Consider the following 4,864-nt stretch of genomic DNA (forward strand, 5'->3'; position numbering starts at 1 on the left):
AAATATAAAATAAAATGTTATTTTTCCTTTGGGGTGGACCAAGGACAGCAGCATCTTGCTGCTGCTTGCCTTTGCAGCCAGCCCAGATCCCTTCCCTCCCCAGGTAGGTACTTGCTGCTAAACCCTGTTAATTATTAATTATTATCTTCATTATTATTATTATTATTCCATGGGAGGCAGAACTGCTGGCTGGTTGCATCCCAACAGAAGTTCATCTTTAGGATTTTTAGGTGCATCTCTTAATTGCTGCAGTGGGAACACACTGAAATCAATTCCTGCTCTGGCACTGGAAGGTGCTTACCCTGGGGGTCAGTATTTATTCCAAATCTGGCATTTTCTAAACAAAACTGATAGGAAACAAATTGTGTTCCAGTCCCTTGTCAAAAATATATGAGGCTGGTCTCAAAATTGATTATTTTGGATGAATTCAGAACCACCTCCAGATTTTTAACAGGATTCAGACCCATCTCCAGACTTTTAAGGCTGGAGATTTACACTCCATTTTAAGGAGTGTAGATGTAAAGAGTTTCAGACTCTTCTTTTTAAATCTGAGATGCACAGCACTTGGGAAACTGAAATGTTATTTTAAGATACCCTGGTTTTCATGCTGGATTTGGAGCAAGGACCATGTGGTTCAGCCAGGTTTATTAGAGGTGAAAAGGAGGAAAAGGAGCTGTAAAAATCTCAGATCCTTATTGGAACATGGACAGCTTTGGACAACAATGTAAAGATTCCAATTTAGAAATAAGGTATGGTAGACTTTGGACCAAACTTTGGCCCCCAAAAAACCCCAACATCAGCAAAAGAGGTGAGGAATTCCTTCTGTTTATGCACATGTCCAAGTGTTAGCAGTGCCCATGGTACAAACCAGGCTGCTCGGGCACTGTTATCCCCTGGAGTGATGCTGCTCAGCTTGCAGCAATAATAATAAATATGCAATAATAATAAATAAATATGTGCATTAATAATAAATGTGGGGGGTTTTTTTCCCCAAACTCCTGCATCAGCTGAGATGATAAATGACACAGTTGATTTATCCCTAGGGCCAGACCAGAGCAAAGGCACCTGTATCAGACAGAAAGCTGAAAACCAAAACACTCACAAAGCCACCTCAGGGCCAGAAACAGTCGCTCCTCACTGAAAACATCATCATCTTGACACCTTAATGAAAAGGTTTTGGTTGAGTCTCACTTTTTTCCTTTAGAGCCCACTTTGGCCAAGCCCTGGGGGTTCCATCTACCCTGCAAACTTCTTAGCCCCAGGCTCTGGGGCAGCTCTAATTAACCTGATGCTGCTCAGCTCAGCTTTAAGGGCAGCATCCTTCCCCCAGCACCAGTGCTGGGCAGAAACCACACCAATAAATGTGTTTTTTCCCCTTTTTTATTGAAGGGGAAGGTAAAAATCTAAAGCAGCTTAGTATCTTCTGAGGTTTCCCCTTCAAATTATGCAGCAAATATTATGGAAACCTCAGCAAACAAGTAGCTCCCCCAGGGCCTTCACCCCAAAGGTGCAAGAAATTCCCATTTGGGAATTTGCTGAACAAGCCACAGTCTGTGGGTTCGCTCTGTAAATCTCGGAAGCCAAGTCACTGCCAAGAGGACAACGATTTGAAACTCTTCAGCGGCTCCTAGAGGAGTGCAAACCCATGAGAGAGATGTCAGCTCCTGCCAAGCTGCAAAACCCCTCCCAGAAGTATGTTCTTCCTCCAGCGTGATGACGAAGAGCTGTATCTGACTCAGATGGTGAGGTGCTGAGCTTGCCAAGTGTTCAAGCAACACTAGAAGGCACCATTCCTCCAGACATCAGCCTGTCCAAAAAGCCCGCCTCCCCCCACCCCAAGCCACTGACACCCTCCTGCTGCTCAGCCCCAGTCGGAGCTCGATGCCCAACCACACAGCGAAGAAAAGCCACAAGCATGAGCCTTAAAAGGACAAAAAAACCCAAAATATTCTTTATTTCCTTGAGCTCCAGTGATACAACTGTAGCAGCATTTCACAAATGAACTCCTGCATTGTTAAATATACTTTTAAGGAAACACATTAAATTCCAAGGCAGGCAAAAAAAAAAAATACATATATATATATATATATATATAAACTTTAAGAACTGCAGACAAAATTACTCATCCTCCCCCTTAAATAATATGTGCGTTTGTTGCAGACAAAGCAGCAGTACATGTTTCACATACCAGGTTAAAAGAAAACTTCAGACTCGCAGCAAAACTTTCCAATGCAAACCTAAAAGAGATGAGGAGCAACGGCTTCGGTGAAGGGGTTTTCACCTGGGGATCCAGCATTACATAAAAAAGGAATTATTTTAAACATGAGACCCTTGCAATTATTAGAGCAACTGGGCACGTTCCCAGCTGCAGAATGGGAAGTCTGGTTTGATCAGATAGTATAAAGAGCTCTATAAACACACAAGTGCTCCTCAATCACTCTCAGCTCAAGGCAGAGCAAGATCCCAAGAAAATCTGGTTGATTTAATTATTAATGTGCTTAAAACTCAGGATACACATTTTTCTGGCTAGTGACCAAAATGGGATGCTACCTCCCCTCCCACTATGATGCTCAGCTGGTCAAAACCACGACCACCCTCCCAATCACTCCACAGCCACCGGCTCTGTGCCTTGGGCAAGTCCATCCTTCATGTCCCAGCTACTCCCAGGTTACTCCATACAGGAGATGAAGTTCTCCCAGAATAGCCAAGGTGAAGTCAGAAAGATTAAAGCTAAGCGACCAGAGGAAGAGGATGATGCACTGAGGACTGCTTGCCAAGTATGACTCCCAGCTACCAAAGTCACACTGAAAGCTGTCACCTTCCACGTTATGCTACAGTTTGTCTTTTTAATATTAAAGTGACCCAAAATTTTCATCTAAGTGTTTATGCCCATCTCCGATGGAAATCTTTTGTGCAGTTTCTGGTTCCGGTTAGTGACTCTCCAGTTTCTAAAGTCAATAGGAAAAAGACATCCAAGATTAACAAACAGCTCCAAGACCTCCAGCCTCAAGGATCATCATGTGCAGAGAGAGCTGAGGGCTTTCTCCAGCTGCACCACCGAGACCAGCAGCCTCAAGCTTCCAACTTTCACACTTTAAGACACAGGGTGCGTTTGACACAGTGATTCATTCAGTTGAAATGACAAAAAGGCATCAAGAAGCTCATTTCACCATTATCAGTGGTACAAGGTTAATTCACACAAGGCACATGCGACACCACCACCCAGGGAGGTGCTCTTTGATTTACCTTCTCCAAATAACGGAGTAAAAGGATTAGCTCTGCTTAGTGTCATCCTACACGATACATCTGGCTGATGGGACACTTCCAGTGACACCTTCAGTGACACATGCCAGCCCAAAAGCTGCCCTCTGCATTGTGGTTTTCCCCCCTGCAGTGCCCACAGCAAGGTGAAGCTTCATCTCCACAAGCTTCCCCGGCAGAAAGGAGATGCACAGCATCTCGAGACACCAGCTGCTGCTGGTGGTGGGGCAAGTTCCAGGGAGGATGGAGATGTGCTAATTGGTGTCCTGTAATTTATATTAACACATCCAGGACCCTAAAATCCCTCTTTAGCTACTGATCATCCAAGTCACTGGCTAAACGATACATTTGGGTTTGGAAGAGCCATTCCTAGGAGGAGCAAGGCACACAGCAAAGCTGTCACCCTTCCCAAGCAGGCACAGCTTTGCTGGTCAAGCTCAGCATCCCACCACAGCAAAACCAAACCCACAGCGCAAAGAACCTCTCTAGGTTGGATTTTTTTTGTTGTTTTGGTGGCTTTTTGTTGTTGTTGTTGGCTTTTTTTGGTATTTTTTTCCTCCCCAACAGAGATGAGCAGCAGTTTATTGTCAAACATGGGCTGAGAGGTGGCTTCAGTCCTGCAGGGTGAGACTTACCCAAGGCTTTCCCTGCCTGCTGCTGGTTTGGGGCTGGTCAGGATGTGACCCTCACAACTCGGTAGCTGAACTGTAAACAGAAGCTGCAGGTTCCCCCTCCAAGGAGCAGATCAGCTCCGTGCACCCCGCTTCAACCCCGCCAGCTATCGAGATGTGCCCAGGTGCTCCCGTAAGCAGGATCAGGGCTTTAGTGAAAAAGAAGTATGAATAAATTAAGGGAGGATGAAGGCTGTTCAGCTATCACACACCATAAAAATGTACCTTTAAAAAAAGTGTTTGCAAACAACCAAAAAAAAAATACTCTTCTTTAAAATCTACATTTTTTTAAAGTCTCCTTGTAAAAAAATTGAATCAATAGTTTCCCCCTCTCCCCTACAAAATGACCAGGTATTTTGGGGTGCCCCTCCCTGATGCCCTACAGTTTCCCCAAAGTGGTGTCCCCACTCCTTCTCCCCCCAATCTCAGCAAGTCTCAAGGGGCTACCAAGTACCTTGACACCCACACGAGAATCCAGGCCACTGTTTGGGGGTTAAATGCCATATAATTAAAGCCAATCTGGCTATAAAAATAAATGCTTTTGTGTCTTCCTTACACAGGATGGAAGAATTTAGCCCTTTATAAACAGCTCAGCATCTAGCTGCAATAGTATTTAAAAAACAAACCAAATGCCTACATAGAAAAATAAAGGATAAACATTATCCATCTATTTTATATTTATATAAAAACTAAGTTCTGTGACAGGATACTTTTTCTTCTTTGCTGTAAAAAAAAAATAAACCAGCCTAGGCTGTATCACCTAAGCCTTTGGTGAGGAGTAAACTACATCTTCAAACTTATCCAGAGAAAAATAGCAGTTAGCAATTTCACTTCTCCAAAATAAAGTTATTAAATATATATATTATTATAAGTCTTTAGAAACTATTTCATTGTTTAAGCAAGGAAGGGGGGAACATGAGGACCACTTCAAT

This window comes from Antrostomus carolinensis, unplaced genomic scaffold (assembly GCF_000700745.2).
Source record: "Antrostomus carolinensis isolate BGI_N321 unplaced genomic scaffold, ASM70074v2 scaffold21252, whole genome shotgun sequence".
Taxonomy (NCBI): Eukaryota; Metazoa; Chordata; class Aves; order Caprimulgiformes; family Caprimulgidae; genus Antrostomus; species Antrostomus carolinensis.